The sequence below is a fragment of the Heteronotia binoei genome, chromosome 21 (assembly GCF_032191835.1).
Source record: "Heteronotia binoei isolate CCM8104 ecotype False Entrance Well chromosome 21, APGP_CSIRO_Hbin_v1, whole genome shotgun sequence".
Taxonomy (NCBI): Eukaryota; Metazoa; Chordata; class Lepidosauria; order Squamata; family Gekkonidae; genus Heteronotia; species Heteronotia binoei.
In genome coordinates this window covers 43,333,174-43,356,404 of record NC_083243.1, presented here as the reverse complement: position 1 = coordinate 43,356,404, position 23,231 = coordinate 43,333,174, and positions in this window count along the sequence as shown.

Sequence of the window (23,231 nt, the reverse complement as noted above, 5' to 3'; positions counted from 1 at the left end):
CCAAATTCAAGGGCTAGGTCTACCCCCACTGGTGTCAACGGGTGATAGACCTGACAGTTTAAAGTGGTCCAAAGGGCTGCAGTAGCATTGGTGATTTCGTGGCGTAGCCTTGACATGTTTTTTTTTTCTCTCTCTCCCTACTCCTCCCCCACTGCTCCTGCTGCCTCTGTTGCCTGAGAGGAAATATATAAGCCTGCACATGGGCTGGCAACTATTGCTAGGGGTGTACGGGTTCCACTTTAATTTCCTTTCTTCTTTTCAAGGGCTTGCCAATGTTTCTGAATTTAAAAAAAACTGTGCCCCAAAAGGAAATCCTGAAATGATATAAACACCCCCAATATTTTGTGAAAATGAAAACCACACCCTAAAGAAACTGATTTTTTTTTTAAAAAATTCCTTGCTCTAGTCATTTGTTCCCCAAGCAATCAAGTTTCTATGACAGCAATCCAAAATTAAACAGTAGTGAGTCCCATTAAAAACAATGGCAGTTCCAACTAAACATGAAAACAACTGAATTGTAAATGTATGTTTCATTACCTATCTAGAAGAAAAATTCAACCGTGCCACAATAATATTTAACATTGCTGATACCACAGGAGCTTAGGGAGAGTTTACAAGACCACCATTTTTGTGGGCCACAGGAGACTTTCCCATGCAATTCTTCTGTGCTTACTCTTATAAATGTGCCCTCATGTATTTAAAAAATGCAATTTTGAATTTTCAATGTCCCATCAGGAGACATGGGAAAAGTGCAACAATGACAAAAAAGATGCTCTTTTGTGATATTTCCCTGCAAAGATGAAAGGGCAAACAGCCCAATGAGCAGGGCTATTGAGAGCCACCATGCCCTGACCTGGATAACCCAGGGTAGCACAATGTCAGATCTCTTAAGCTAAGCAGTGTCAGCCCTGGCCAGTATCTGAATGGAAGACTACTAAGGAATACTGGGGTCATAGCACAGAATCAGGCAATGGCAAACCACCTCTGAAGATCTCTTGCCTTGAAAACCCTAGAGGACTGCCATTAGTTAGTTGTAACTTGATGACACTTTCCATCACCATCATGGCCTCCCAAACAGATTTTCTCTGATTTCCTCTCATACCACCCAATCCAGACATCTTATGAAAGCAAATCAAATGGATTCAGCAGGTCCATGGGATCCCAAGGCAACTGGTCCCCTCTTCCTGGCAGTCCTGCTCATGAAGCAAATCTAAAGCCAAGAGCTGCTGTGTAAGTAGTTTGTTGATTTTAACCTTAGCTACTAAACCTAGACTTGTTAATGTGCTTACCAGTGAAGTATCCCATCTCAGCTCTAATGAAAGAGGCAATGCATCAAGCAGGGGAAAGACCTCTTGAGAAAGAAAGACCTCTTGAGATTTGGAGTGTGGAGAAAGAGAGAGCAAGTTGCTTGGGTGAGTATATCCTCTACTTATTGCATATCTAATTATGTGTGAGATGGGAAGGCTTTTCACGTTCCACTCTCTCATTCACACACACACAACACTGCATACCATCTGAGTTAGAGTAAACAATCGTAAACCCTAACATCAATAATTCCAAGTGGTATTCACTTGCTAATGGCTCTGGTGAATAATCAAGTGAGTCAATTAAATTTTAAAAGAGCCATGTTGGCTCATGTTCTTCAAGGTGGGACACAGATGGAAATAGTGCTATTTGCTAAATGAGAAGGGGCAGTGCTGGCAAAGCAAGAATGTGTATAAAGGGCCCATTATCAACCACACTGGGTATAAATACGTCACAATTATAGGCAGGCATTGTGACGGTGGCCCCTTTAAAGCACTTGAAAGACTGCTCAATTAACAATGCACATGCAACACAAAATCTTCTGGAATATGATGAAAGCAAAAGGGAGTTGCCTTGGAGAAATGCAGCTCAGCAATGGAAAGAAAGAGAATACATATACTCCTACATCTCCCAATGTGGCAGGAAAAAGGTACTCCATAATTATCAGGAACCCGAGAACTATGCATTTCCTTGTTATGCATAATCATTCTCTTGTTGTTTACAAATATGCACAGGGCAAAAAATGCATCTGATTAGTCAGCTGCAGAAATTTCCCCAAAGCCCCCTTTAAAAAAAACAAACAAACATATTTGGAGTACACTGAGTTTCCCAAGGAAGCATAAAGATCAGTCTCATCTTTACTGTTGTAACTCTGACATGATGCTGACTAGAAATCAATGAGAAAACTACAGCCAATGAGTCTTAGAGGTGTGTCTTCCTTCCCACTGCCAGCCATTACAACCTCCTTAGCAGACTGCCGTGCCACCTGTTCCTGGAACCTGTCCAGCCCTTTGTGGTGATTTATATATATGAGATCTTAAAGGATAGAAGGCACATAATTATCCTACCATCTGTTATCAGTGTGTCAAAACGTACCATAGCAAGTGCAGTGTGCAAAATGGAAGGTCTGGTACTGCATGGTTTCTTAGTGTTCATGCCTATAGATTTAAATGGATGTGTGCTATTTCCCACACAGAGATTTCAATTGTAGTCCAGCAAGGGCTGGCCCTAGACTGTCTGGCACCCTAGGCAAGGCTAACTTCTGGCACATGCACACACACACACACTGATAATGTCACTAAGTCACACTTGGTACCCACAGAAGGCTGGCACCCTAGGCAATCACCTAGTGTGCCTAGTGGCAGGACCGCCCCTGAGTCCAGCACATTATTTATCCTACCCTTTATCCATGGTTCTATCCTCATCTGTCTTCTCCTCACAACAGTCCACTAAGGTAAGTTAGTTTGAGAGTGAGTGATTGGTCTACAAAAGATCATCATGGCAGGTGGGGATTTGTCACCAGGTCTCTCAGATCCTCACCCAACATGGTAACTCCTGCACCATGCTGAATTCTGGGGCACAAGCTCAGTTCTGAAGAATGACAACAGCATCACCCATGGATAACAGTTTCATCAGGCATATCAGGTGAACCGAGGTAGTTGGGATGGATGTGATGATTTCTAGAAATAATAAAAAATATGACCCATCCTTTGAGAGATGGCTCACCATCAGCAAGCACTCTGCAACTCTTTGTAAGGGTAAGTGGTGCCCCCTTTTCATCACATGTTAATTGGGCAGAGTATCACATCAAATCCATTTCTCAGCAGTCTGACTATGCATGTCCCTCTCCAAACAATGCTTTCTAACTTTGTCTAGACTGGAGGGGAAGAGAATTAGGGGTGGTCTGGTAATACAGAAACTGAGTGCTATGGTTTTGCAGCTTTTATTGCTATGAATACACCAAGGGCTGTTTTCTTAAGGTCTTAATGTATTGCCTGCCACACTCTTAGGCCGTTTTCCCACTCACGTTTTACTGGCGCCACGACCATCCTGACGCCGGCGAATCTGCCTGGATTTCGCAACAGAAGCGCCGGCGCTCCCAGAAGCGCCGGCGCTTTCCGTCGCTAAGCCAGCGCAAACGTTTTCCTGCATCTTTGCGATTTCCGTTTGCGCTGGCTTAGCGACGGAAGTAGCCGGCGCTTCTGGGAGCGCCGGAGCTTCTGATGCGAAATCCAGGCAGATTCGCCGGCGTCAGGATGGTCGTGGCGCCAGTAAAACGTGAGTGGGAAAACGGCCTTAGTGTTCAGATTTTATATTTCATTGGCTTAGACAATGAGTCAGGTTTCTTGCAAAACAACACAAGGCACCAGCATTCATATTCAAATTTCCAAATGTAAAAAGTCTTTCTCACCCTCTCTCTGCTTCTGTTTATTGATGGATTCCCCCTCCTCCCAAGAATAAAGACCTTTATCATATGATGGATATATGATAGTGCAATATCTGGTAGAAAGATCTCCAGCTGCTTGTACACTCTTTCCTCAATTTTAGTGGTATGTCTAGTTCCCCCTCCCTCTCCTCAGAAACTGGAGAATACATTTGCTTTTTAAAACATCCTCTCGGAATTCCCTTTACACCGAGAAAGATAAGAGCAGATACACCAGGGGTTTACCTCCCACAGTTCTTTCAGAACCTGCAAAAGCCACCACTGAACAGTCTGCAGCTCATGGAACTCGTAGTGATCCTAGAGGATAATTCTCAGACTTTCCGTACCCTATGTGGATATGTAAAATATGAAAATGGAATAGATCAGATCTACAATATTAAGTTCAGAATTACCAAAGGTCTACATCTCTGAAATTTTACTACTTCTCTTCTCTTCTTCTCTTCTCTTCTCTTCTCTTCTCTTCTCTTCTCTTCTCCTTCTCTTCTCTTCTCTTCTCTTCTCTCTTCTCTTCTCTTCTCTTCTCTTCTTCTTTCTCTTCTCTTCCTTCCTTCTCTCTTCTCTTCCCCTTCTCAAATTGCCCAAGATTGGATATGGAGGCACTTTGTAAAACTGACAGATCATTCCTCCCTAGATAAGGCCCTGCAGCAACGTAAATCCACTCCACAGCACTATTTTTGTTGAAAAAGCCCAACAGTAACTCATTTGCATATCAGACCACACCTCCTGATGTCACCATTGTTTTGCACAGGGATTTTTTTGTAAAAAAGCCAGTATGAACTCATTTGCATATGAAGCCACACACCCTGGTGCCAAGCCAGCCGGAATTGCATTCCTGTGCGTTCCTTCTCAAAAAAAAAGCCCCGCACACCACTCCATCGGGCCTGCTGGCTGTTCACCAGATATTTGACACAATATGGGGGCCTGCCACTTCTTACACCTGCAATTCCCTCCCCCCCTCAAAGTGCCAGTACTTGGTACTGGTGAGTACCAGCACAAAAAAAGGCCTGGATGTACTCAAGCAACTGCATTGATGACTTCTATCAGGATATGTTAAATTGTCTCTTCCAGAAGGCTTTCATTTAATTTGTTTGGATTTGTCTGCTAGTTTATGGAAGGGTCATACAGGGCTAGATCCCATGAATCCTTTCCACTAATAGTGACAAATGCCCTCAAAAGTCAGAAGAAGTTTCTTAGTGCTGAGCACAGCTGGAGAATCAAACACTGATATATTTTTTTAATCTTCTTATTAGATTCATGGTACTTTTGTATTTGACCGCCTGTAAACTGCTTTGGATATGAGATAAGATGGGGAATAAATAACAAGAAAAAATATAATATGCACTTCAGCGCCCAGTTACTAATCCCTTCCTTTTCAAAAATGTCTCCCTCTGTTAGCAAGTAGAAAATTGAAATTTAAGTGGCAAATTTGTTGATAAATGTATTATATTTCATTTACATTGGTCAAAAGTGAAAGAGGCCTTTGGAGATTCTCATACTAAGTCAAGGAAATATTTGTTGAAGGAACTACAGTATAACTGAATGATTTCCAAAGCAGTATCTAGCAAGCAATTAAGCTTCTATTTTAGGAAAGACTTGACTACAGGAATATGTCCCTAAAATTTAGGACAGTTCCATCCTGTTCTGGCATTTATCTCCTCAGAACTTTCCTTCTTTCCTTACAAACTCTTCTTTTTGATTCTTTCCCTTTTCCTATCATTTTCAAAGTCCTTGACCTTGCTTTTTAATTTTGGTCCTTTCCTCTTTCTACATTCATACTTCTCTGCTCTCTCTCCTGTTTCTGTTTCTTAAAGCTATAATGAAGATAATTTCTGGATATTTTATGCAAAATATGAAAGGAACAGGTGGCATGCTTGAGACAGAAAACATACTGGAGAAAGAGAGAAAGAGAAAAAGAGAGAAAGAGAGAAAGAAAGAAAGAAAGAAAGAAAGAAAGAAAGAAAGAAAGAAAGAAAGAAAGAAAGAAAGAAAGAAAGAAAGAAAGAAAGAAAGAAAGATTTAACAGTGGACATTCTTGCTGCATTTTAGTCTATTTTCCCAAAGACAATGTCAATTATAATTTGCCTATGAGAAATCACAACAAACATTTTTTTAAAAAATGCAGTTCTCTGAATTAATCTTGTCTTAGTGGTAAGCTCTGGGGAGCTGCTAATGTAACTTGTTCAAGTGGTAACATGGATTTGTTTACCCCTCTGTCACTAGTTGAAACTCAGCCGAAGTCATGTTTTGTGGCTAAAATTTCATTACCATCTAATGGGATCTGCTCAGTGGTCTCCAGGCTATGTGCTGTTGATTGTAATCCAATTCCGACTGGATTGGAATGGAAGCCTCTCTAAGTAAAAATACACATCATTATAATTGATGCTAAGTGTCGCCTTCCTTAGCAATCTGAAAGAAAGGTCAAGGGCTGACTAGACCTGAGATAGACATCATGCCCCAGTACAGGCCCCCAGAAAAGATGTCTCAAAGAGGCAGCATGGGAAAATTAGTCTTGCTGGCTATTTTGTAAAAATTGATCTAGTGCTGATGTGGGGGGGGGGGGAGCATTTGAAATGCTTTTTGAAAAATTTAAAATTAGCACATCACTTTTACAACTAATGTCTAATACCCTCATTCAAGAATTTATACTGTTAACTGTAAAATGCAACATAGAACCTCAATAGGCAATATACAGTTAAGGTTTAGCTGCTTCAAGCAGGTATCTGGAGAGATAGCATATAAAGAAAGGAGGAGACAATGTGTATTGAACAACAACAAAAATAAACATAATAGAATAGAATATGTAGGGATGAATACTTTGCAGAGTCTTGCTCATGTGAAAAATCCTGCCACAAATCCCCATTCGGAGTCCCTAATCATCTCATCTTTAAGGAGTGGCCTTTAAAGGGACGTAGTGCAGCGCTGGAGTCAGCATAACTGGAGATGGGGCAGCTGCTGGGGCCCAAGGCTTCTAGGAGAGCCTATGGCTGCCAGCCTCCCCTCTGACACCTTTGCCAGTGCACCCATGCTCCCAGCTGCATGCACTTCTCTGTGCCACCAGGGAAAGGGTTGTAAGAGGTGAAGGTGCCTGCAAGCATGGGTGGCAGGAAGCCTTGTAAGCAGGCAAAGGAAGGAGATACATGCAGGTGGAAGGCATGAGAATGGGTGGGAGGACATGAGGGCATGAACAGAACCTGAAGGTGGGCAGAGGAGGGGAAGGGGGAACTGAGAACTCTCTGCCTAGGGCCTCCAAAAACCTGGGACTGATCCTGATCTGAAGCATATATCTAGAAGGAAGAGGCAAAACAGATCCCATTTGAATCTAATAGCATCTTAGAAACCAACATGCTTTTGGGGGTATAAGCTCTTGTCATCAGACAAAGGGAGTTCTGACTCTTGGAAGCCCGTGCCCCAAATATTTTGTTGGCCTCCAAGGTGCTAACAGACTCGAATCTAGCTCTTCTACTGACCAACACAGCTACTCTCTGAAACAGATCAGTAGCACTCAGAACACAGTTTTCTGGAAAAGAGAAATACTTACACTAAATACCAAGCTAGCTAAAAACAAAGGGCACAGTCCCCCACTTCCAGGGGGTTCAATGTACCACCTTTCCTCAACTGGTCATGGATGCTTGATAGGGCTGCCAAACTCCCACCAGGGGCAGGGGATTCCCCACTCTGGAGGGCCCCAACTTGCCAGCTGGGAGCAGGCCACCGGGGCGACCCCTGCCCCTGAAGAGCCCCTTCACTGTGCACCATCCCAGGTGTGATGACATCACCCAGAAGTGATGTTATTGTGCATTGCACCCAGGATGCTCAGGGACTTGAGGTAAAACTCTATGGTACCATAGAGTTTCATCGTAAATCCTAGATCATTCCCAACACTATGTTCTAGGACTCGTGGTAAGTCCTAGAGCATCCTTGGCATGATGGCATGATGTCCCCAGCACAATGACATCTCTTCTGGGTGATGTCATCATGCCACACGTGCTTTGTGCGCATAAGAGAACAGTCCCCCACTGCACCACAGTTTATCTGTTTCATGGTTTATTATTCCAAGAGAGCCAGTTCGGTGTAGTGGTTAAGTGTGCGGACTCTTATCTGGGAGAACCGGGTTTGATTCCCCACTCCTCCACTTGCACCTGCTAGCATGGTCTTGGGTCAGCCATAGCTCTGGCAGAGGTTGTCCTTGAAAGGGCAGCTGCTGTGAGAGCCCTCTCCAGCCCCACCCACCTCACAGGGCGTCTGTTGTGGGGGAGGAAGGTAAAGAAGATTGTGAGCCTCTCTGAGACTCTTCGGAGTGGAGGGCGGGATATAAATCCAATATCCTTTTCTTCTTCAAGTTTCTCCTCAAAGGTAATCCAAAGCAGTTTACCAAAAATGCAGTATAATGTAAAGTTTTGTAAACACAGTCAATAAAATACTATACAAATGATCTGATAACACATTCTGGGCAGCTGTCCTCCAGATTAATCCATTAAGGCTAGGGCCATGGGCAAAAAGCTGAGGCCTAAGAGCACTTTAGGCTCTTGCCCTTTGGCTTATGTGAAAAGTGTGTGCCTTTATCCAAGACCAGGCTTTAAATACCTGCAGCAGTAGAGACAGAAACACTCCACTTTGCTGTTACAAATTGTAACAAAATAGTTAAATGGCTGCCAGTTGGCTGGTTTTAAAATGGCTGCTGTTTTCAGTTTTAGATTTTAAAATGTCCTCCTCCTTTGACCTACAAGGCACAGCAGCCTTTGGGCCTAAAAAGAGCAGGAAAAAGGAGAACTTCCCCATGGGTGGGGCAACCTTTTTTGATACTCCTATCCAACCAGGAAGCAGACAGTCTTTGATCTACTGAAGAGTAGGAAAGACTCCTGCAGAAGGGCTGTGCAAGGTGATCAGGCCACAGAGGTGGAGACCCCTGCAGTCGGAATTGGAAACCCAAGGGATTCAACTGCAACCAGTCTGTGATGGACTGAAGATTCTACCTACTCTAGAGAGAGAGGGAGAAGTGAAAGAGAAGCGTGTTGGAGCAGAGACCTTGTCCTGCACTGCAACATTACTTCTGCACTTCTCCCAGATAGAGAACCTCGTCCAGTTCCGCAGGGCCTGTAAGACAACCCTCTTCCGGCTGGCCTATGACTAGCTGGTACAAGAAACAAGAAACTGAGTATAGTTACACTGAATGTCTGCTGTCCCTAATGTTTTAAATGGTCTAATATTTTAAATGGTTTAATGTTTTAAAACTTAAATGTATTATTACTCTAATGTTTTATGCTTAAATGTTATTTATGCCAGATTTCTGTGAGCCGCCCTGAGCCACTTGTTGGGAAGGGCGGGATATAAATAATAAAATAAATAAATAAATAAAATAGGGAAGTGGGTAGGGATAGAGGACTGCTGGGGTTTTTTTGGTTTTATTTGTGGCCTGTTGGTCCACAGTATAAATTTTCCCTTGTAGTGTGCCTTGACTAAGCAATATATGTGTTCCCTGTTTATAGTGTAAGTAGTTTGAATAAGTACTTATATATATTTTTGGAGTTAACTAGTGGAGTCGTGCTCTGACCCCTTAGTCTCTCCAGCTTTGCACATTACCAAGAAAGAAAAGGGAACCCTGGGAAGAGAAGGCAGAGGACTGGGTTTTGTGTTGCCAACTCTCCAGGCCCACCCCAAAGATTGGAGATTTCACCTCCAAACAAGGAGATTCAGCCAGAGGGGTCTCACAGTCCCTCTAATACAGCAGCGACAAATTCAGTGAGTGGTGGCAGCAAACTAAGGAAAGGTTACACCCACCAGGGGGTGGGGTAGAGTGGTAGCGGGACTTGTAAGCCTCAGATGGCTGCACAGTTGCAAGGACTGAAGGCAGGTGCCTGTTCCACGACACAAGCTGACAGCTATCTTCCCATAACACCCCCCCCCCCCCGGAATCAAATTGGTAAACATGCCTGGACTAGCAGATCTAAGGGTGGAGGTAAACTATCTTGTACACAGCCATATAATTTTACTGTAGCTTCATGCATCTTGTGGTTAATAGAAATAAAATTCTAATGTGAAATCAGTCTTCAACATGAAATTGCTGTTCCTGTCCTTTAAATTTGCTAGTAAAAGAACAGTTTGAAATCAGTTGTAATTGTCAGTATTCGTTGACTCCTGTACTCCATATTATTGGGAAGTTGATATTGAGAGGAAGATGTATTTGCCTAACAAATTGTCTGTAGTTTAGAAACAGATCCACGGAAAACCATGCATGTTAAAGAGTATCAGAACTTTTTTGTTTAATAAGTGGGGTTGCCACCTCCTGCTTGGGAAATAGCTGGAGATCTGGGGGTGGAGCCTGAAGAGGGTGGGATTTGGAGCAGGGAGGGACTTCCAAGGTATAATGCCATAGAGTCCACCCCGCACCCCTCCAAAGCAACTGCTTTCTCTGGGAGAATTGATCTCAGTCATCTAGGAATGAGTCGTAATCTCAGGAGATCTCCAGCCCCCACCTAGAGGCTGGCAGTCCTGTTTATAAAGTTTTCTGAGATGTTCACACATATTTGAAATCTCAGATGTACTCATTTTGTTCCAGCACAGATATGCATCTAACTTCCTCCTTGCTATACTCTGCAACCTCAGCAATACTAGCCAGGTCAACCTTTTCACTAATGGATGAGTGTATTGATTTAATGTCTCCCCCATGCATGACTGAAAACAAAAACACAGTAAAATACTTGAAAAAATGCAACACGCTGTGTCTGAAATTTCGTAGCTTCTGGTGTTTTTAACAAACTTGAACAGGCTAGCCATATTGGTGAAAGAGGTCAACTGGGAACCCTGAATCTTTTAAAAAAGTCTAAGGGAAACTTTGTTTTCGGTGGCAATTACTTAAGAAGGATTGATCAGAAAGCTGATTTGCCTCACCCAACAGCATGTTTGACCCATTTTCAGTAGGATTTCTCCACCCCAAATTTAGTTATTTGAAATATTTATCAAGCTCTTTTCAAGCATGTTTTTAAAGTGCCTTGTGAACACCAGACAATAATATAAAAGTGCCATTATATAAAATCAACAAGGAAATTTAAGGTTGGATGTTAAATGGCACCGGAAAAAGGAAGCAGGTGGCAGATCTTCCCTTTCTTCCTCTTCTGCCAGTATCTTCCCCAAAGGTGATGATACAGATTGGAGGAGCTATGAAAAAGCTACACAAAACATGTGTGTACTGAGAAGAATGAAGTAGTTGATTCATTTCTCTATCTCCAATAGAAGGCTTGTTGTATCAGCAGGGAGGAGGCATGCAATTCAATCTGTTTACTGGCTGAGATTTTAATTATTTCTCATTTTAATAATTTTGTGCTGTCTTGTGATTTCCTCGTGGTTGTGAGTCACTTCAAGCAAGTTCTGTGGAGAAGTGGTATAAATAAAATAGTGAGTAAAAGTCAGCAGAGCTGGCCCTAGACTGTCTGGCACCCTAAGCAGGGATAACGTCTGCCCTCCCTGCACTGATAACATCACCGAATAGGGTTGCCAATCCCCAGGTGGGGGCAGGGGATTCCCTGGTTTGGAGGCCCTCCCCCCGCTTCAGGGTCGTCAGAAAGCAGAGGGAGGGGAGGGAAATGTCTGCTGGGAACTCTATTATTCTCTATGGAGATTTATTCCCATAGAAAATAATGGAGAATTGATCCACGGGTATCTGGGGGCCCCCCTGTTTTTTGAGGTAGAGGCACCAGATTTTCAGTACAGCATTCAGTGCCTCTGCCCAAAATATCCCCCAAGTTTCAAAACGATTGGACCAGGGGGTCCAATTCTATGAGCCCCAAAAGAAGGTGCCCCTATCCTTCATTATTTCCTATGGAAGGAAGGCATTGAAAAGGTGTGCCATCCTTTTAAATGTGATGGCCAGAACTCCCTTTGTAGTTCAATTATGCTTGTCACAGCCTTGATCTTGGCTGCACCCCTAATGTCTCCTGGCTCCACCCCCTAAGTCCCCAGATATTTCTTAAATTGGACTTGGCAACCTTACCAAATCACATGGGGGCACCCAATTTGACACCCCCATAAGGGCAGAGCCCTAGGCAGTCATCTAGTTTGCCTAGTGGCAGGGCTGGCCCTGAAAGTCAGTATCTATCAGGCTTATCAGGCCTCCCTCACTGGGAGAAATAAATACATAAACAAATAAAGAGAGTTTCTGGCCAGTTCCTAGAACTATCGTTTGTTACTTCTGGGTTGTACATGGAAGTGAGGTAGTGACATAGCAGCAGCCCACCCCCATTTTGCCACTCCAGACCTCCTGCTGGTTGCCAGTAAAAACCTCTAAAGAGAAGTCCCAAAGGCTCAATGAAAAAGAGATTTCCAGCCTTCCTGGGATACAATTAATGGGGAAGTTTTTATTTCCAGAAAGAGAATATTTTATAGCCATGTTTTCAGTGGCAGACATTTCTACTGAGAGCTGGTATGTTGTAGTGGCTGCAGCGTCAGACTAGAATCGAAGAGATCCAGGTGCATCCATACTCTGCTGTCAAGCTCACTGGATAACCTGGGGCCAGACACTCAGCCTAGCATAAGACTGTTTGAATGATAAGATGGAGATGGGAAAACCATATCTATACTCCTTAGAATAAAGGTGGGGTTAAAACGTATACAATTGTACGGAAACAAGGTGTGATTTGATTAATAAAGATGGCCAAGGTTTTGATATAAGAAGAGCTGGTACATAGAACATATGAAGGTCAAAATCAGCTAGGGTTGCCAATCTCCAGGTGTGGGCAGGGGATCCTCCAGTTTGGAGGCCCTTCCCCTGCTTCATGGTCATCAGAACACAGGGAGGGAGGGAGGGAAATGTCTGCTGGGCACTCCATTATTCCCTATGGAGACAGATTCCCATAGGGTATAATGGAGAATTGATACACGGGTATCTGGGGCTCTGGGAGGGCTGTTTTTTGAAGTGGAGGCACCAAATTTTCAGCTTAACATCCAGTGTCTATTCTCAAAATACCCTACAAGTTTCAGAAAGATTGGACTAAGGGGTCCAATTCTATGAGCCCCCAAAGAAGATGCCCCTAGTCTTCATTATTTTCAATGGGAGGGTAGGCATTTAAAAGTTGTATAGTCCCTTTAAATGTGATGGCCAGAACTCCCTTTGGAGTTCAATTATGCTTGTCATACCCTGGCTACTGGCTCCACCCACAATGTCTCCTGGCTCCACCCCCAAAGTCCCCAATTGGACGTGGCAACCATAAAATCAGCACCTGGGAATTTGGCTTTAAACTGATAGCTGATGAAGAAAGGATTGTCCACTGGAACGGAACAAGACAGAAGTTGAAATATGTTTATTTACCTAAAGCTGAAAAGTTACCTTTATTTCTTGTTTTTTTATTCAGATATTTATATCCTGTCTTTGTTCCTCCCGAGATCAAGATGGTTTACAAAAATAAAAAAGTACAAATGTGCAAGCTACAGCAGTTTATTAGTTTATTTGTTGTTGAAGCTGGGAGCCAGAGAGGTTTTTATATAAGATCCTCTGATAAAGAATACAGCAAAATGCCCAGGGATCTAGAAAATCTAACAAACTTCTCTAACTTGCAGCTTGTTCCTTGTCTACCTCTTGGTTCAGCCTTATTATTTTCCCAGAGAAATGGAGGGAGGGAGGGCACAACTGCAACTTCCTGGGCTAGTCCTGGATCTTCTGGGTTGACTCACTCAGAGCTAAAGGCTAAGAGCCAAAAGCTCTTAGACTCTTGCCCTCCAGCTCACATCAAAAGTTTGTGCCTTTAGCATAAGGTTGTCAGGTCTGTGTGGGAAAATACCCGGAGACTTTGGGGGTCAATCTAAGAGAGGGTGGGGTTTGGGGAGGGGAGGGGCCTCAACATGGTACTATGCTATAGAATCTACCATTCAAAGCAGCCATTTTCTCCAGGGGAGCTGATCTCTGCCAGCTGGAGATCTGTTGTAAAAGCAGGAGATCTCCAGGCCCCACCGTTCCTACCAATGTTCAGGCTAAATACCTGTAGCAAAGAAGGAACAGAAGTTCAGTCCAAATCAATTCAACTGGCCCAAAGGCATTTCCAGACTTCTTCCCCTGCCCTGTTCCTTCATCAAGGACAACTTCACATAAAGCAAATTGCAGTGGTCAAGCCTAGACAGTGTCATGATGCCTTCTGACTATCCCAGTGAATCCAACTCAGAATCTTCCAGGTGCTAGCAGCCACCTGTGGAAGTCTTACAGCAAGCCACCCCTCTTTAATTATCACCTCCCAAATCATGTGTGTCCTGTATAGCCTGGCTTAGAAACGGGACGAAGATGGATCTGGAATGAACAAAATGATGCTGGCCAGAAATAAGCCTGGGCAATTATTTTGGGTGGGTGCCTCAGTGTCACTGACTTGCTAATGGATCTCTCCCCACCCTACAAGAGATACTTAATCTCAATAATGGGTTTTCTGAACAACCCCTCCCTGCACTTGGTCTTGCTCCCCTTATTAATGGGCTATTCATGTAGTCCAATAGCCTCTCCCACTCCATATTCAGGGGTCATCAGAGAAAAAGGATCACCTTTAGTTTACATTCACCAACTTCATCAGAAAACATTAACACTTTCAGTCTATACCTGACAATCATATCAAGCACCATCAGCCACACTCATGCAATGAATCACAAGTTTCCCTTGGTCGTTGTCCATCCATGGGAAAGGCATCAACCTTCCCTCAACACATTGTTTTACCCCTAAAAGCTAATCATGGTATTGTTTTAGGGGGCACATACATCAGATTATCAGAGGGTCAAATTTTGCTACAACTGAGCTCCCCCAAGCCCCAGGTGTATGTGTGTGTTCTTTTGGATCCAGACCTCATGCCCGAAATGCAGGTTGTTTCATCCTTGCTCTTCTGTGGACTATGTTCATCTGGGTAAATATCACCCATCCCCAATATGTATTCTTACTACTCTCTTTTATCTTAGTTAGCCTTGTATGTGTGTTCCCCTTATGTGCTCTTGTGTATTTTTTGCTCTTTTGTTCCTTTTTAAGGAAATTTTTTTTATTTAATTTGGACTGGTTTATTTCAAGAGTTCTCAAAGGGAAAATCCCCATAAATACTGATGGATATCTTACTCATTATCCCCTCTTGCAATCACTGTGTCTGATTATGCTTATTTCCCCCAATAGATTTGGAGACCTCCCAGGTTGGGTAACAAGAGGAAGAGCCTGAGGAGCCAAGTTCTGTAACTGAAGAGAACCTGAGGGACCAGGGAGGGTTCAGCACTGCAGAATTGCCTTCCAAGAATGTACCAACACCTGCCAAGGATGTACTAGTAAAAAACAAAAGCAAAAAATGCACAGTTAGAGCATCAACACTGTGAATGCTCTTTCGGATATTTATAAACAATTAATTATTTCATAAATATCTGTATTTCAGGCCTGTGCAGAGGAATTTTTTAGGTGAAGCCCTGAAGGCAGTATATGGCCCATCACATCAGGCTCAGAGTCCCTTGCGTAGTGCAGACGGCCAAGTGCTCCTCACAGACAAGGCATCCATACTGAACTGGTGGTCGGAGTATTTTCAGGTTCTCTTCAGTGCCAACCGCGTAGTTCAAGATTCAGCAATCCACCTCACCCCACTTCAACCAGTGAAAACAGAGTTGGATGAGATCCCCACCCTAGAAGAGACTGTTAAAGCCATCAAGCAACTGAAAAGTGGCAAGGCAGCGGGAGTTGATGGAATTCCACCAGAGATCTGGAAGCACGGGGGCACAGTACTACATAGCTCACTTCACAAAGTACTTGTCACCTGCTGGGAACAAGGCAAATTACCACAGGACTTTCGCGATGCAATCATCATCACCCTATACAAGAACAAAGGGGAAAAGTCAGACTGCTCCAACTACCGGGGGATAACCCTGCTCTCCATCGCAGGCAAAATCCTTGCCAGAATACACCTGAACAGACTGGTGCCCACCATTGCAGAAGAACTCCTCCCAGAGAGCCAGTGCGGCTTCAGAGCTAACAGGAGCACCACCGACATGGTATTTGTTCTCAGGCAGCTCCAAGAGAAATGCAGGGAACAGAACAAGGCTCTGTACGTGACTTTTGTCGACCTTACCAAAGCTTTCGATACCGTTAGCAGGAAAGGCCTGTGGCAAATCTTGGAACGTTTAGGATGTCCCCCAAGGTTCCTCAGCATGATCATCCAGCTACATGAAGACCAGCGAGGCCAAGTCAGACACTGCAACGATCTCTCGGAGCCCTTCCCAATAGGCACAGGTGTAAAGCAAGGCTGCATTCTCGCGCCAACTCTCTTTACAATCTTCTTTAGCATGATGCTTCAAAGAGCCGCAGTAGATCTCGATGATGGCAATGGTGTCTACATCCGCTATCGCACCGATGGCAGCCTGTTCAACCTGAGGCGACTAAAGGCCCACTCCAAGACAATGGAAAATCTCATCCGAGAGCTACTGTTTGCTGATGATGCTGCACTCGTCTCCCACTCGGTATCAGCTCTGCAGCATATGACGTCCTGCTTTGCAGAGGCTGCCAAGATATTCGGCCTAGAAGTTAGTCTGAAGAAGACAGAAGTTCTCCACCAGCCTGCACCCCAGGAAGATTATCACCCTCCCTGCATCACTGTGGGTGAATCAGTTCTGAAGACAGTCCAGCAGTTCAGCTACCTGGGGTGCATCATCTCCTCAGATGCCAAGATCGACAAGGAGATTGACAACAGGCTGGCAAAGGCAAACCGTGCATTTGGCCGACTGCACAAAAGAGTGTGGAGCAACAAGCATCTGAAAAAAGGCACAAAGATCAATGTTTACAAAGCGGTTGTGATGACAACCCTCATCTACGGCTCCGAATCGTGGGTTTTATACCGTCATCACCTGCGACTCCTCGAGCGCTTTCATCAGCGCTGCCTTCGCACCATCCTCAACATCCACCGGAGTGACTTTGTGACCAACACTGAAGTCCTCAAGAGGGCGGAGGTTACCAGCATCGAGGCATTGCTGCTGAAGACGCAGCTGCGCTGGGCAGGGCATATTTCTAGGATGGAAAACCACCGCCTTCCCAAGATTGCCCTGTATGGCGAACTCTCCACCGGCCATCGAAATAGAGGGGCACCAAAGAAGAGGTACAAGGACTCCTTGAAGAAATCCCTTGGCACCTGTCGCATCAACCATCACCAGTGGTCTGACCTAGCCTCAGATCTCAAAGCATGGAGGCACACCATCCACCAGGCTGTCTCTTCCTTTGAGAACACACGCATAGCTGGTCTTGAGAACAAAAGGAGATTGAGGAAGAATCGCACTGCTACAGCACCAACCCCAAATCAGACTTTTCCCTGCAGCCGCTGTGGCCGGATCTGCCTGTCCCGCATTGGTCTTGTCAGCCACCAGCGAGCCTGCAGCAGACGTGGACAATTGCACCCTTCTTAAATCTTCGTTCGCGAAGCCAAGCCGAGATGAGAGATCTGTATTTATCAATAATTGTTTATAAATATCAGAAAGAGAATTCACAGTGTTGATGGTCAACCCGTGCATTTTTTTTTGCTTTCATTTTGACTATTACCATGGCAGGTGTCCCTTTTCTATCAGTATAAGGATGTACTAGTGCCAATCTCTGGTCGTTTTCGCACTTACCTTATTCCGGAGCGACGTCCCTCTTCACCGCGCAGCGTCTGCGCGGATTTCGCACTACTTGCTCTGCAGAACCCGGAAGTCCCGCGGCTTTTGCGTCACAAATGTAAACCGCCAAAAACCAGTTTACATTTGCGACGCAAAAGCCGCGGGACTTCCAGGTTCTGCAGAGCAAGTAGTGCGAAATCCGCGCAGACGCTGCGCGGTGAAGAGGGACGTCGCTCCGGAATAAGGTCAGTGCGAAAACGACCTCTGCAAGGTTAGCTTCACCACTGCCCCCTGAGTCAGCCATAGGGTTGCCAGGTCATAGGGTTGCCAGGTCATAGGGTTGCAGGGGGGGGGGCAGGTAGGGTTGTCAGATCCAGGTTGAGAAACTCCTGGAGATTTGGGAATGGAGCCTGGGGAGGGCAGGGACCTCAGTGGGATACAATGCCATAGAGCCCACCTTCCAAAGCATCTATTTTCTCCAGGAACCTGACTTCTGTGTTGTGTAGATGAGCTGTAATTCCGGTAGTTCCCCAGGTCTCACCAGGTTGCTGATATCTCCAGTCAGCCTCTAGACCTCCCAGACGGACCTTGAATCTGAGCCTGCAGCATCTCAGGACTTTCTCCTGCTCTGCAACAATGGTGGTGGTGAAAAGCCCAGACCAAGGTGGCACAAAGGAGATGAAGTGCCTGACTGGCTGTACATAACTGCCCATTGGTCTGGAGCAGAGAACAGCTGCAGAAGCTCAACACTTGCCATCTGATCCCAATTCCTTGATCCTGATGACCTCCTAGCCTATTTAAGTGGACATTTGGGAAGGATACCTTGTTGGATCAAGCAGATGCAAGCCTGTGTGCTAGCTAGGGTTGCCAGTTCTGACTCAAGAAATATCTGGGGACTTTAGAGGCAGAGCCAGGAGACTTTGGGGGGTGGAGCCAGGAGCAAGGGTGCAACAAACACTATAGATCTCCAAAGGGAGTTCTGGCAATCACATTTAATGGCACTGCATGCCAGTGTGAGAGCCAGTTTGGTGTAGTGGTTAAGTGTGCGGACTCTTATCTGGGAGAACCGGGTTTGATTCACCACTCCTCCACTTGCACCTGCTGGCATGGCCTTGGGTCAGCCATAGCTCTGGCAGAGGTTGTCCTTGAAAGGGCAGCTGCTGTGAGAGCCCTCTCCAGCCCCACCCACCTCACAGGGTGTCTGTTGTGGGGGAGGAAGGTAAAGGAGATTGTGAGCCGCTCAGAGAGTCTTTGAAGTGGAGGGCGGGATATAAATACAATTTCTTCTTCTTCTTTTAAATGCTTTCCCTCCATTTGGAAATAATGAAGGATGGGGCACCTTCTTTTGGGTCTCATAGAATTGGACTGTCTAATTTTTTTGAAGCTTGGGGGATATTTTGAGAAGAGGCACCAGATGCTATGCTGAAAGTTCGGTGCCTCTGTATCAAAAACAAATCCCCAAAGTTCCAGATACTCATGGATCAATTCTCCATTATACCCTATGGAGTGCCCAGCAGATATTTCATTCCCCCCCACACTTTCTGACAACACTGAAGTGGTGGGAGGGCCTCCAAACTGGGGGATCCCCTGCCCCCAGCTGGGGATTGGCAACCCTAGCTAGTTCCAGCTCCTTGCCTCTAGCTCTAGTTCATTTCCTCCAGATCCTGTCTGCCAGCTCATGCCGATGCCTTCCAAGTCTTGCTGTCTAGGAGAGCTGCCAGCCTGCAGGTGCTGACTAGAGCTCTCCCAGGATTATAACCGATCTCCTGGAGACAGAGGTCAGTTTGCCAGGAGAAAATGGCTGCTTTGGAATATGGACTCTATGGCATTATACCTTGCCGAGGTTGCTTTCCTCCTCAAACCCTATCCTCCTCAGGCTGCACCCCCAAAATCTCCATGTATTTCCTAACTTGGACCTGGCACCCCTACTATTTAGGCTTCATGACACAACTCCAGAGATCTGATTTGGCCTGCTTGCAGGGTGCAGGACAGGAAGGCATGCATGTGTGCAAAGCCAAACAACACAACATACAAACCATGCATGCTTATGTTAACGTGGCCAATGAAGTTAAAGTTACCATATTTACACTGACTGCAGCAGCTACTCTTAAATCATTGGGAATTCTTTATGGCTATAAATCCTATTTATTTTACTTAGGGAGCTGTAAATCATTCATTTAAAATACATGAGCACAGATTTCACACCTGCTTAGCTTTTACTGATACTTTATAATGCATATTTAGCTTCTGCTCACCTGTCTCATCTCTTAGGCACCAATTCATTCCTGCAGCAATAGCGATGCATTCCGGAGGGATAAACACAGTGGAAATTTGGCCTGGGCTATTTTGCTAACGTATGGTATTTCCCACCTAATGATTCCTTGTTATTTTTCTTCACTGCATATCCTCCCCTTCCCCCCTCCCCCCCATTTTATTTTCTCACCTCAGTACAAAGGAAATGAACCACTACTATAAAAACAACTGGCATAATGTAAGGTGCTATTTGTATAAAAAAAGCATTTTCCTAAGATGGTATGAGAGGAACAAATAACTACCAAATACCTGTTATGGAATCTAAGTTCCTATAAGTAGTATTTATTTTATGTCAACTTTAGATTTGTTTCCTGGTCTTTTAAAGATTGGATTTGAAAATATGTGTTATTTGAGTTGCTGGTTCCCGATTGGGAAATACTTGGGGATTTGGGGGGTGTAGCCTGAAGAGGGTGATGTTTGGGGAGGGGAGGGACCTCCACAAGGTATATTGGCATACAGTTCATGTTCCAAAGTGGTCATTTTCTCCAGGGGAACTGATCTCTGTTGCCTGGAGATCAGTTGTAATCCCATCTCCAGCTATCACCTGGAGATTGGAAGCATATGTGCTATAGGCACCTTCTGCTGCTGAATAGTTCAAGTCATCACCACGGCTTGCTAGGAGTGCCTGGCAGACATTTCCCTCCACCCACACACCTGTTTCATGTTAACCAGGGCTTTTTAAATAGAAAAAGCCCAGCAGGAACTCATATTCTTATTAGGCCACACACCCTGATGCCAAGCCAGCCGGAACTGTGTTCCTGTGTGTTCCTGCTAAAAAGAAAAAACCCCGACTGATAACCCTGAAGCCAGGGAAGGGACTCCAAACAAGGGATCCCCTGACCCCAACTGGGGATTAGCAACCATATGTAGACAATGCTGGATCCAAGGTCTGACTTGATATAGGCAGTTTCATAAAAACATCCCCCTCCTTTTTTTTTTTTTTTAGGAACAAACATCCCTGAAGTTTAACTGAATCTTGGGATAAATACAGTGTATTTGCCTCAATAAGAATTCTAAGGCAGTAGTGGTAATGGAGAAGACGTTTTTTTCCTCTTTCCAAAGGTCTACCTTTCCATGTAAGTGAAGCTTATTTAATTTCCAGTGTGTAATCAATACTTCCTTCCCTGCAGGTAGTGACAGGAGTCAGGACTCTCTTCCCTTTGCTGTCTTGGCACCCCCCATAACTGACTTGTCTAGAATATTAATCATTTCTTGCTCTTGCCCTGCTGCATGGCTGTTGAGGTATTTCATATTTCATGGCCGTAGCATAAGCATCTTGCAAAACAAATTTTCATACTTGGATGATGCTTGAACTTATGCCATAGAGTTCACCCACTGAAGCAGTCATTTTCTCCAGGGGAACTGATCTCTGTAGAGTATTTTTTTAAAAAAAAAAAAAAACACTTTCAAATGAGTAGACTCACAGCACTGTTGTAGCTCCTTGCCTTGGGGAGGTGCATGACTTCTACCCTGTATTTCCACAGTCAGACTGAGTCTTAATGTTAGGAAATCTTCTCTCCATTTCCCACATTTAAGCAAAATTTGAAATGGAAGTCAGATCTTCCTGGCTTGCCTTGCTTACACTGTTCTTAATAAATTTCTCTTGTTATTTCTAGGCCAATTGTTGTAATTATGTTTTTGTTGGCTTTCGATGTTATATTTCATCTCCAGATGGTCCACAGTTTGGCTCATTGGCTTTTTCCCAAATAGAAGGAATATTACACCATTTCCCCTTACTCCCCTCCATATATACATATTTGTCAATGGAGAGGCTTTAAGATTCTACCTCATGGGACACTTGATATCTCAATTATTTCATTGTGGGATAAAATCCTCCGGGAGATCTTATTTTTCACTCTAGACTTAACAATCTGCTGGTAGTATATGGATGCATTCATTGGGATCGTGACATCATCTAAAATGCCGGGCTGTTGAGATTTTGTTTTGCTTTCCAAGATGGATTTAAAGGACAGGGATGCCCTCGGCAGCACCACATAATAAGGCCCCAAAGCTCTCTAACCCATTTGGCACCTCTTTTCTCTCTCGGCAGTCATACAAGACATACACACAAGCTGGCATTCATCTCTCATGGCACAATACAGCAGTCATTCTGCAGACATCAGGGCAGGCTGTCACTATTGAAAATACCGCTGTGACTGGAAATGCAAACTACTGTTGTCACGTGACAAGAAACCAATTGGCACAGTGCTGTAGGGGATTTGAAGTTCAACACCCAAAGCTAAATATGAAGGCCTCCAAAAATGGATTTCCTTTCCTTCTCTGAGATACCCATTCTCCACACACGTGTTGGCCTGTACATTGATATCTTGTCTGTATAAGGCATTACATCACCTGCCATGTGATCCTTTTAACTGGAGGTGATGGGGATTGAAACAAGGATCTTCCATTTGCAAAGCAGATGCTCTACCATTCCTGTGATTCTGTAAACGAATCAGGAATGAAGCAGAAAAGAAGGCTTGGTAACATAGATACCTTCTCAACACACACAAAAATATTCCCATCCATTTCTTCTGATTTGAAAGTGTTAATAGCTATGCAGTGTTACTGAGAGGCGCTGCCTGATAAAATGGAGCACCCCAGTGCATGTATGGAGAGAATGGGTCTCCTGTTCCTGGAAACAAAATGGAGTCCGACCAGAAACAGGCCAAGAAAACACTCCATCAAAAGGAGGAGTGGACCCTGTAGAGAGCTTGTTCTGGTTGGTGCCTGAAGTCTGCCTCTCATTGTAGTCTCACCTATTCCGCCCCCCCAACACCTCCACCCAGACAGGATGCATAATAACATGGGAACTGCTGGTAAGTGTTATTCTCACTCTGATCTTCTGCTACCTGTAGATAGCCTCTTCCTTCAACCCATCATCTCCACTCTGCCACTTCATTCAAATTCATGATTAGACCCATCTTATCACTCAAGGTCTTCGTCTTTCCTAAAAGGTCCCTTTCTGACTGTCAGCCAAAAACTGGTAACAAATCATTCAGTCATGTCCTAGCCCATCGTTCTAGTAAATGCATGGAATTCTCGATCTATTGTTTTAATTGAGTATCTATTCAAGAAAGCCATCACTGGGCCATCAAGGACTCCTTAGTAACTAATGATCCCCATCCATCAGATCCCTATACAATATAGGTCAAAACCCATTTCGGTGTGCATTCTGTAGGGCACCATTTGCAGTACCCCCTGTTACTCCTGTAATTGGTTCTATAGGGCGTGTCATGCTGGCCCTGCTCGTCCCTCTCTGTATTTTTCACTGAACGGACGTCTCCTCTTCTGGATCAGGTGAATATTACCCACTTTAATGACCCTTCAATTCCTCTATCGATAACCTCTATTTTTCCTAGTTTCTTGAGTGCTTGTTTTGTGTACCTATGAGTGTAAATCCTTTTATTACATATTTGAGTAAAACATTATAAAGTACAATTGCTTGGACTATTCTTGGCTGAAAACCCAAACTCCGTATCATTGAAAGCAAAGATCCTTCGCTCCTAATTCGCTCTTAATTGTGGTTCGTCCGAACGTTCCGCCTGCATTGAGAACACCAAATGACCCTATTCACCGTTTCACACTACATTCTTCCAAC